Here is an 11,524-nt window from a genome sequence, read left to right as displayed (position 1 = left end):
TTGGGTGCCTGATGGGTGCTTCTTGTCAAGTTTTAGTCGTCGGGACTCATTTCGAGCCTTAGAGGTCGTTTCTTGTCCGGTTGCCCTGTCTTCGACCTGGGAACCCAATTTTGGTCCTCGGGTCCCATTTTTTTTTGTCTCGCATCCCACTTTTGGCCTGTGGCCTTTTCGGGGTCGATTCTCGTTTTGGGCATCAGAGCATGTTTCTTCTCCTAAAACCCAATATTTGTTTATTAAGTCTCGGAACACATTTTTGTTCTCGTGGACCCATCATGGGTCTTGGAACGCATTTGTGGTCCTTGGGTCCCATTTTGCATCCCGAAACTTGTGTTTTGGTGCTTGATCCCTATTTTGGGTGCCCACCTTGCACCAAGTGCGCACCCGGGGCAAACCGAGCGCCTTGGTGCACCGGGGCAAGATCGAGCGTGCACCCGAGGCGCCCCGAACATGCACCAAGGTGCACTCGGCCCACATGTGAGCGCAGGTCGTTGCGCCCGAGGTGGTGTGTGGGCACCGCGTTGCAGACGGGACACTGCACGCACACGACGCCCCCTCCAGGTGCACGCACGTAGGCCGGGCCGGGTGCACACCCGACGCCCTAGCAAGGTGCGCGCACCCGGGCAGGGCTCACACTTGGCGAACGGGGCGCACTTCGCGAGGGAGGGTGTGCACCTCGACGGGGGTGGGTGGCCGGGGTGGATTCGCACGTGGGTCGCGGTTTGCTAAGTACACACTGCGACAAGCTCATAACGGGTGCGATCATACCAGCGTTAGTGCACCGGATCCCATCAGAACTCCGCAGTTAAGCGCGCTTGGGCCGGAGTAGTACTGGGATGGGTGACCTCCCGGGAAGTCCCGGTGTTGCACCCTTTTTTAGTTTTTCGCCGGGCGTCGCAATGCTATTTGAATAAACCTTTTGCCCGTTTGCGTTCTCGTCGGGGCCGGGCCGGGCCGGGGTGCGCTGCCCGCACTACCGCGCGCGCGGGGGCGACACCGAGCGCGCACCCGAGGCGCCCCGAGCACACAGGCCACGGTGCAACCCGGGCGTTGTGCGCGCACCCCGGTGCGCCCGAGGTGCTGCGCGCGCACCCAGGTGAAATCGGTGTGCACCTCGGCCAGTGCGCGCTCGGTCGAGTCGCGCACGTTGGCCAAGGTGCACGGTGATGTTTCTTACTCTAAGGTTCCGCACCAGACGCCCGGGACAGGTGAGCGAAGCTGGGCGGGGCCGGGTGCGCGGCCGGGGCAGGTGCACGCAGCTGGAGAGAGCTTTGGAGCACACTTCGGAGCGCACCAATGATGCGCTCCATTCAAAAGTTTCCTGAAAAGGCAAAAAAAGTTGAGATTATAGAATTTCCCACTTGAGAGATTGTAAAAAAAAAAAATTTAAAATGAAGGAAACGCGGGTGCCAAGGTGTGCGCAGCCCAGCCAAGGTGTGCGCACCAAGGCGCCCACCCTGGCGAAGGTGCACGCAAGGTGCGCACCCGAGGCAAACCGGACAATTAACCCAACTTTCGACTTCGCGCGCACCTTGGAGCGCACTTCGGAGCGCTCCTTGGTGCGCACCAATCTTGGGCACCTCGGAGTGCACCATGGCGCCCACCAAGGTGCGCACCCGGGGCAAACCGAGCTCCGACTTCGTGCGCACCTTGGAGCGCACGAAAGGTGCGCACCATGGCGCCCACCAAGGTGCGCAGCCCAGCCAAGGCGTGCGCATCAAGGTGCGCACCCTGGCGAAGGTGCGCACCCGGGGCAAACCGAGCTCCGACTTCGTGCGCACCTTGGAGCGCACAAAAGGTGCGCAACCCAGCCAAGGTGTGCGCACCCCGGTCAAACCGAGCTCCGAATCGTGCGCACCAGAGGTGCACGCCATCGTGCGCACCTTGGAGCACACTTCGGAGCCCTCCTTGGTGCGCGCCGATGTTGCGCACCTCGGAGCGCACCCGGGGAAAACAATGCAATTAACCCGACTTTCGACTTCGTGGGCACCTCGGAGCGCTCTCGGGTTCGCACCTCGGAGCACACCGAGGTGCGCACCTTTGATGCGCTGCCTTCACCAATTTCCAGAAAAGGCAAGAAAACATTGAGAAGGTGTGCGCACCGAGGTGCCCACCCTGGCGAAGGTGCACGCGAGGTGCGCACCCGGGGCAAACCGGGCTCCGACTTCGTGCACGCCGCACCTTGGAGCACACTTCGGAGCGCTCCTTGGTGCGCACCAGGGCGCGCAACCCAGCCGAGGTGCCCACCCCGGCGAAGGTGCACGCGAGGTGCGCACCCGGGGCAAACCGGGCTCCGACTTCGTGCACGCCATGGTGCCCACCGCGGCGAAGGTGCACGCGAGGTGCGCACCCGGGGCAAACCGGGCTCCGACTTCGTGCACGCCGCACCTTGGAGCACACTTCGGAGCGCTCCTTGGTGCGCACCATGGTGCCCACCAGGGCGCGCAACCCCGCCGAAGGTGCACGCGAGGTGCGCACCCGGGGCAAACCGGGCTCCGACTTCGTGCACGCCGCACCTTGGAGCACACTTCGGAGCGCTCCTTGGTGCGCACCATGGTGCCCACCAGGGCGCGCAACCCCGCCGAAGGTGCACGCGAGGTGCGCACCCGGGGCAAACCGGGCTCCGACTTCGTGCACGCCATGGTGCGCACCGCGGCGAAGGTGCGCACCCGGGGCAAACCGGGCTCCGACTTCGTGCACGCCGCACCTTGGAGCACACTTCGGAGCGCTCCTTGGTGCGCACCAGGGCGCGCAACCCAGCCGAGGTGCCCACCCCGGCGAAGGTGCACGCGAGGTGCGTACCCGGGGCAAACCGGGCTCCGACTTCGTGCACGCCGCACCTTGGAGCACACTTCGGAGCGCTCCTTGGTGCGCACCATGGTGCCCACCAGGCCGCGCAACCCAGCCAAGGTGTGCGCACCAAGGTGCACGCGAGGTGCGCACCCGGGGCAAACCGGGGTCCGACTTCGTGCACGCCGCACCTTGGAGCACACATCGGGGCGCTCCCGGGTTCGCACCGGCGTTGCGCACCGTGGTGGGCACCTCGGAGCACACCAAGGTGGGCAGCGAGGTGCGCACCTTTGATGCGATGCCTTCACTAATTTCCATAAAAGGCAAAAAAAAAACGAGATTTTAAAATTTCCGTTTTGAAAGATAGTGAGAAAAAGGGAATGCTGGTGCCATCTTGAGCCCGCCCTGGTGCGCAGCCCAGCCAAGGTGTGCGCACCAAGGTGCCCACCCTGGCGAAGGTGCGCGCCCGGGCAATTAACCCAACTTCCAACTTCGCGCGCGCCAGGGTGGGAGCGCACCCAACAACCGGGCCTGGGAAGAGCCAATGCGAGAAACCCCACCAAACGCTCTGACAAAAAAAGAGGGGGCGCTCCAGTAACCCCGCTTCGGAGCGCACCCTGGGCAAACCCAGCCAAGGTGCCCACCCCGGCCAAGGTGCAGGCGAGGTGCGCACCCGGGGCAAACCGGGCTCCGACAACGTGCACGCCGCACCTTGGAGCACACTTCGTAGCGCTCCCGGGTGCGCACCTCAGAGCACACCAAGGTGGGCAGCGAGGTGCGCACCTTTGATGCGCTGCCTTCACTAATTTCCAGAAAAGGCAAAAAAAAAAGGAGATTTTAAAATTTCCGTTTTGAAAGATAGTGAAAAAAACGGAACGCGCGTGCCATCTTGAGCCCGCCCTGGTGCGCAGCCCAGGTAAGGTGCCCACCCTGGCAAAGGTGCGCACCCGGGCAATTAACCCTACTTCCGACTTCGTGCGCGCCAGGGTGGCAACCGGGCCTCGGAAGAGCCAATGCGAGAAACCCCACCAAACGCTCCGACAAAAAAAGAGGCGGCGCTCCAATAACCCCGCTTCGGAGCGCAGCCGGGGCAAACCCAGCCAAGGTGCCCACCCCGACGAAGGTGCACGCGAGGTGCGCACCCGGGGCAAACCGGGCTCCGACAACGTGCACGCAGCACCTTGGAGCACACTTCGAAGCACTCCCGGGTGCCCACCGGCGTTGCGCACCGTGGTGGGCAGCGAGGTGCGCACCTTTGATGCGCTGCCTTCACTAATTTCCAGAAAAAGGCAAAAAAAAATGAGATTTTAAAATTTCCGTTTTGAAAGATAGTGAAAAAAAAGGAACGCGGGTGCCATCTTGAGCCCGCCCTGGTGCGCAGCCCAGGCAAGGCATGCGCACCAAGGTGCCCACCCGAGGTGCACACCCGGGGCAAACCGGGCTCCGACTTCGTGCAGGCCGCACCTTGGAGCACACTTCGGAGCGCTCCTTGGTGCGCACCATGGTGCCCACCAGGGCGCGCAACCCAGCCAAGGTCTGCACACTAAGGTGCCCACCCCGGCGAAGGTGCACGCGAGGTGCGCACCCGGGGCAAACCGGGCTCCGACTTCGTGCACGCCATGGTGCCCACCGCGGCGAAGGTGCACGCGAGGTGCGCACCCGGGGCAAACCGGGCTCCGACTTCGTGCACGCCGCACCTTGGAGCACACTTCGGAGCGCTCCTTGGTGCGCACCATGGTGCCCACCAGGGCGCGCAACCCAGCCAAGGTGTGCGCACCAAGGTGCACGCGAGGTGCGCACCCGGGGCAAACCGGGGTCCGACTTCGTGCACGCCGCACCTTGGAGCACACATCGGAGCGCTCCCAGGTTCGCACCAGCGTTGCGCACCTTTGATGCGCTGCCTTCACTAATTTCCAGAAAAGGCAAAAAAAAACGATATTTTAAAATTTCCGTTCTGAAAGATAGTGAAAAAAACGGAACGCGGGTGCCATCTTGAGCCCTTCCTGGTGCGCAGCCCAGGCAAGTTGTGCGCACCAAGGTGCCCACCCTGGCGGAGGTGCGCGCCCGGGGCAAACCGGGCTCCGACTTCGTGCACTGCATGGTGCCCACCAAGGCGCGCAACCCAGCCAAGGTGCCCACCGCAGCGAAGGTGCACGCGAGGTGCACACCCGGGGCAAACCGGGCTCCGACTTCGTGCACGCCGCACCTTGGAGCACACTTCAGAGCGCTCCTTGGTGCGCACCAGGGCGCGCAACCCAGCCGAGGTGCCCACCCCGGCGAAGGTGCACGCGAGGTGCGCACCCGGGGCAAACCGGGCTCCGACTTCGTGCACGCCATGGTGCCCACCGCGGCGAAGGTGCGCACCCGGGGCAAACCGGGCTCCGACTTCGTGCACGCCGCACCTTGGAGCACACTTCGGAGCGCTCCTTGGTGCGCACCATGGTGCCCACCAGGCCGCGCAACCCAGCCAAGGTGTGCGCACCAAGGTGCACGCGAGGTGCGCACCCGGGGCAAACCGGGGTCCGACTTCGTGCACGCCGCACCTTGGAGCACACATCGGGGCGCTCCCGGGTTCGCACCGGCGTTGCGCACCGTGGTGGGCACCTCGGAGCACACCAAGGTGGGCAGCGAGGTGCGCACCTTTGATGCGATGCCTTCACTAATTTCCATAAAAGGCAAAAAAAAAACGAGATTTTAAAATTTCCGTTTTGAAAGATAGTGAGAAAAAGGGAATGCTGGTGCCATCTTGAGCCCGCCCTGGTGCGCAGCCCAGCCAAGGTTTGCGCACCAAGGTGCCCACCCTGGCGAAGGTGCGCGCCCGGGCAATTAACCCAACTTCCAACTTCGCGCGCGCCAGGGTGGGAGCGCACCCAACAACCGGGCCTGGGAAGAGCCAATGCGAGAAACCCCACCAAACTCTCTGACAAAAAAAGAGGGGGCGCTCCAGTAACCCCGCTTCGGAGCGCACCCTGGGCAAACCCAGCCAAGGTGCCCACCCCGGCCAAGGTGCAGGCGAGGTGCGCACCCGGGGCAAACCGGGCTCCGACAACGTGCACGCCGCACCTTGGAGCACACTTCGTAGCGCTCCCGGGTGCGCACCTCAGAGCACACCAAGGTGGGCAGCGAGGTGCGCACCTTTGATGCGCTGCCTTCACTAATTTCCAGAAAAGGCAAAAAAAAAAGGAGATTTTAAAATTTCCGTTTTGAAAGATAGTGAAAAAAACGGAACGCGCGTGCCATCTTGAGCCCGCCCTGGTGCGCAGCCCAGGTAAGGTGCCACCCTGGCAAAGGTGCGCACCCGGGCAATTAACCCTACTTCCGACTTCGTGCGCGCCAGGGTGGCAACCGGGCCTCGGAAGAGCCAATGCGAGAAACCCCACCAAACGCTCCGACAAAAAAAGAGGCGGCGCTCCAATAACCCCGCTTCGGAGCGCAGCCGGGGCAAACCAAGCCAAGGTGCCCACCCCGACGAAGGTGCACGCGAGGTGCGCACCCGGGGCAAACCGGGCTCCGACAACGTGCACGCAGCACCTTGGAGCACACTTCGAAGCACTCCCGGGTGCCCACCGGCGTTGCGCACCGTGGTGGGCAGCGAGGTGCGCACCTTTGATGCGCTGCCTTCACTAATTTCCAGAAAAAGGCAAAAAAAAATGAGATTTTAAAATTTCCGTTTTGAAAGATAGTGAAAAAAAAGGAACGCGGGTGCCATCTTGAGCCCGCCCTGGTGCGCAGCCCAGGCAAGGCATGCGCACCAAGGTGCCCACCCGAGGTGCACACCCGGGGCAAACCGGGCTCCGACTTCGTGCAGGCCGCACCTTGGAGCACACTTCGGAGCGCTCCTTGGTGCGCACCATGGTGCCCACCAGGGCGCACCCGAGGCAAACCGGGCTCCGACTTCGTGCACGCCGCACCTTGGAGCACACATCGGAGCGCTCCCAGGTTCGCACCAGCGTTGCGCACCTTTGATGCGCTGCCTTCACTAATTTCCAGAAAAGGCAAAAAAAAACGATATTTTAAAATTTCCGTTCTGAAAGATAGTGAAAAAAACGGAACGCGGGTGCCATCTTGAGCCCTTCCTGATGCGCAGCCCAGGCAAGTTGTGCGCACCAAGGTGCCCACCCTGGCGGAGGTGCGCGCCCGGGGCAAACCGGGCTCCGACTTCGTGCACTGCATGGTGCCCACCAAGGCGCGCAACCCAGCCAAGGTGCCCACCGCAGCGAAGGTGCACGCGAGGTGCGCACCCAAGGTGCACACCCGGGGCAAACCGGGCTCCGACTTCGTGCACGCCGCACCTTGGAGCACACTTCAGAGCGCTCCTTGGTACGCACCAGGGCGCGCAACCCAGCCAAGGTGCTCACCCCGGCGAAGGTGCACGCGAGGTGCGCACCCGGGGCAAACCGGGCTCGGACTTCGTGCACGCCGCACCTTGGAGCACACATCGGAGCGCTCCCGGGTTCGCACCAGCATTGCGCACCTTTGATGCGCTGCCTTCACTAATTTCCAGAAAAGGCAAAAAAAAGAAAAAAATGAGATTTTAAAATTTCCGTTTTGAAAGATAGTGAAAAAAACGGAACGCGGGTGCCATCTTGAGCCCGCCCTGGTGTGCAGCCCAGGCAAGTTGTGCGCACCAAGGCACCCACCCTGGCCAAGGTGGGTCACGGGGTGGGTCCTAGGGTGGGTAACGGGGTGGGTACTAAGGTGCGTGCCAAGGTGGGTCATAGGGTGGGTGCCAAGGTGGGCACCAGGGTGGGTGTGCACCAACCCTAGCCAGGGTAGGTCACGGGGTGGTTGTCGGGGTGGGCGTCAAGGAGCCAAGGTGGGTGGCAAGTAGCCAAGTTGCGTGCCAAGGTGGGTGTCGGGGTGGGTGCCAAGGATCCAAGGTGGGTGCCAAGGAACCAAGGTGGGTGTCTGGGTGGGTGCCGAGGTGGGAGCCAGGGTGGGTCCCAAGGTGAGTGCAAAGGTGGGTGCCAGGGTCAAGGTGAGTGCCAATGTGGGTTCCAAGGTGCCAGGGTCAGGGTGAGTGCCAATGTGGGTTCAAAGGTGCTAAGTTGGGTGCGAGGTTGGGTGCGAGGGTGGGTGGGTGCCAAGGTGTGCTAGGTGGAAGCCCGGGTGGGTCGGCATCCCATGGGTGTCGAGTTGGGTGCCTGATGGGTGCTTCTTGTCAAGTTTTAGTCGTCGGGACTCATTTCGAGCCTTAGAGGTCGTTTCTTGTCCGGTTGCCCTGTCTTCGACCTGGGAACCCAATTTTGGTCCTCGGGTCCCATTTTTTTTTGTCTCGCATCCCACTTTTGGCCTGTGGCCTTTTCGGGGTCGATTCTCGTTTTGGGCATCAGAGCATGTTTCTTCTCCTAAAACCCAATATTTGTTTATTAAGTCTCGGAACACATTTTTGTTCTCGTGGACCCATCATGGGTCTTGGAACGCATTTGTGGTCCTTGGGTCCCATTTTGCATCCCGAAACTTGTGTTTTGGTGCTTGATCCCTATTTTGGGTGCCCACCTTGCACCAAGTGCGCACCCGGGGCAAACCGAGCGCCTTGGTGCACCGGGGCAAGATCGAGCGTGCACCCGAGGCGCCCCGAACATGCACCAAGGTGCACTCGGCCCACATGTGAGCGCAGGTCGTTGCGCCCGAGGTGGTGTGTGGGCACCGCGTTGCAGACGGGACACTGCACGCACACGACGCCCCCTCCAGGTGCACGCACGTAGGCCGGGCCGGGTGCACACCCGACGCCCTAGCAAGGTGCGCGCACCCGGGCAGGGCTCACACTTGGCGAACGGGGCGCACTTCGCGAGGGAGGGTGTGCACCTCGACGGGGGTGGGTGGCCGGGGTGGATTCGCACGTGGGTCGCGGTTTGCTAAGTACACACTGCGACAAGCTCATAACGGGTGCGATCATACCAGCGTTAGTGCACCGGATCCCATCAGAACTCCGCAGTTAAGCGCGCTTGGGCCGGAGTAGTACTGGGATGGGTGACCTCCCGGGAAGTCCCGGTGTTGCACCCTTTTTTAGTTTTTCGCCGGGCGTCGCAATGCTATTTGAATAAACCTTTTGCCCGTTTGCGTTCTCGTCGGGGCCGGGCCGGGCCGGGGTGCGCTGCCCGCACTACCGCGCGCGCGGGGGCGACACCGAGCGCGCACCCGAGGCGCCCCGAGCACACAGGCCACGGTGCAACCCGGGCGTTGTGCGCGCACCCCGGTGCGCCCGAGGTGCTGCGCGCGCACCCAGGTGAAATCGGTGTGCACCTCGGCCAGTGCGCGCTCGGTCGAGTCGCGCACGTTGGCCAAGGTGCACGGTGATGTTTCTTACTCTAAGGTTCCGCACCAGACGCCCGGGACAGGTGAGCGAAGCTGGGCGGGGCCGGGTGCGCGGCCGGGGCAGGTGCACGCAGCTGGAGAGAGCTTTGGAGCACACTTCGGAGCGCACCAATGATGCGCTCCATTCAAAAGTTTCCTGAAAAGGCAAAAAAAGTTGAGATTATAGAATTTCCCACTTGAGAGATTGTAAAAAAAAAAAATTTAAAATGAAGGAAACGCGGGTGCCAAGGTGTGCGCAGCCCAGCCAAGGTGTGCGCACCAAGGCGCCCACCCTGGCGAAGGTGCACGCAAGGTGCGCACCCGAGGCAAACCGGACAATTAACCCAACTTTCGACTTCGCGCGCACCTTGGAGCGCACTTCGGAGCGCTCCTTGGTGCGCACCAATCTTGGGCACCTCGGAGTGCACCATGGCGCCCACCAAGGTGCGCACCCGGGGCAAACCGAGCTCCGACTTCGTGCGCACCTTGGAGCGCACGAAAGGTGCGCACCATGGCGCCCACCAAGGTGCGCAGCCCAGCCAAGGCGTGCGCATCAAGGTGCGCACCCTGGCGAAGGTGCGCACCCGGGGCAAACCGAGCTCCGACTTCGTGCGCACCTTGGAGCGCACAAAAGGTGCGCAACCCAGCCAAGGTGTGCGCACCCCGGTCAAACCGAGCTCCGAATCGTGCGCACCAGAGGTGCACGCCATCGTGCGCACCTTGGAGCACACTTCGGAGCCCTCCTTGGTGCGCGCCGATGTTGCGCACCTCGGAGCGCACCCGGGGAAAACAATGCAATTAACCCGACTTTCGACTTCGTGGGCACCTCGGAGCGCTCTCGGGTTCGCACCTCGGAGCACACCGAGGTGCGCACCTTTGATGCGCTGCCTTCACCAATTTCCAGAAAAGGCAAGAAAACATTGAGAAGGTGTGCGCACCGAGGTGCCCACCCTGGCGAAGGTGCACGCGAGGTGCGCACCCGGGGCAAACCGGGCTCCGACTTCGTGCACGCCGCACCTTGGAGCACACTTCGGAGCGCTCCTTGGTGCGCACCAGGGCGCGCAACCCAGCCGAGGTGCCCACCCCGACGAAGGTGCACGCGAGGTGCGCACCCGGGGCAAACCGGGCTCCGACTTCGTGCACGCCATGGTGCCCACCGCGGCGAAGGTGCACGCGAGGTGCGCACCCGGGGCAAACCGGGCTCCGACTTCGTGCACGCCGCACCTTGGAGCACACTTCGGAGCGCTCCTTGGTGCGCACCATGGTGCCCACCAGGGCGCGCAACCCCGCCGAAGGTGCACGCGAGGTGCGCACCCGGGGCAAACCGGGCTCCGACTTCGTGCACGCCGCACCTTGGAGCACACTTCGGAGCGCTCCTTGGTGCGCACCATGGTGCCCACCAGGGCGCGCAACCCCGCCGAAGGTGCACGCGAGGTGCGCACCCGGGGCAAACCGGGCTCCGACTTCGTGCACGCCATGGTGCGCACCGCGGCGAAGGTGCGCACCCGGGGCAAACCGGGCTCCGACTTCGTGCACGCCGCACCTTGGAGCACACTTCGGAGCGCTCCTTGGTGCGCACCAGGGCGCGCAACCCAGCCGAGGTGCCCACCCCGGCGAAGGTGCACGCGAGGTGCGTACCCGGGGCAAACCGGGCTCCGACTTCGTGCACGCCGCACCTTGGAGCACACTTCGGAGCGCTCCTTGGTGCGCACCATGGTGCCCACCAGGCCGCGCAACCCAGCCAAGGTGTGCGCACCAAGGTGCACGCGAGGTGCGCACCCGGGGCAAACCGGGGTCCGACTTCGTGCACGCCGCACCTTGGAGCACACATCGGGGCGCTCCCGGGTTCGCACCGGCGTTGCGCACCGTGGTGGGCACCTCGGAGCACACCAAGGTGGGCAGCGAGGTGCGCACCTTTGATGCGATGCCTTCACTAATTTCCATAAAAGGCAAAAAAAAAACGAGATTTTAAAATTTCCGTTTTGAAAGATAGTGAGAAAAAGGGAATGCTGGTGCCATCTTGAGCCCGCCCTGGTGCGCAGCCCAGCCAAGGTGTGCGCACCAAGGTGCCCACCCTGGCGAAGGTGCGCGCCCGGGCAATTAACCCAACTTCCAACTTCGCGCGCGCCAGGGTGGGAGCGCACCCAACAACCGGGCCTGGGAAGAGCCAATGCGAGAAACCCCACCAAACGCTCTGACAAAAAAAGAGGGGGCGCTCCAGTAACCCCGCTTCGGAGCGCACCCTGGGCAAACCCAGCCAAGGTGCCCACCCCGGCCAAGGTGCAGGCGAGGTGCGCACCCGGGGCAAACCGGGCTCCGACAACGTGCACGCCGCACCTTGGAGCACACTTCGTAGCGCTCCCGGGTGCGCACCTCAGAGCACACCAAGGTGGGCAGCGAGGTGCGCACCTTTGATGCGCTGCCTTCACTAATTTCCAGA

At 63.1% G+C, this 11,524-nt stretch overlaps 2 non-coding genes across 2 annotated transcripts; both read left to right on the top strand.

The window, feature by feature from the left end:
* Nucleotides 1–751: 751 nt before the first annotated feature.
* Nucleotides 752–870, top strand: LOC131866878 (5S ribosomal RNA). Its single transcript, XR_009365477.1, has one exon. It is a non-coding gene; the product is annotated as a 5S ribosomal RNA (ribosomal RNA).
* A 7,804-nt stretch (nt 871–8,674) lies between these two features.
* Nucleotides 8,675–8,793, top strand: LOC131866877 (5S ribosomal RNA). Its single transcript, XR_009365476.1, has one exon. It is a non-coding gene; the product is annotated as a 5S ribosomal RNA (ribosomal RNA).
* Nucleotides 8,794–11,524: the final 2,731 nt, after the last annotated feature.

Source organism: Cryptomeria japonica, unplaced genomic scaffold, assembly GCF_030272615.1.
Source record: "Cryptomeria japonica unplaced genomic scaffold, Sugi_1.0 HiC_scaffold_156, whole genome shotgun sequence".
NCBI lineage: Eukaryota > Viridiplantae > Streptophyta > Pinopsida > Cupressales > Cupressaceae > Cryptomeria > Cryptomeria japonica.
Note: the sequence above shows the minus strand (reverse complement) of the source record. Positions and strands in the feature narration are given on the sequence as shown.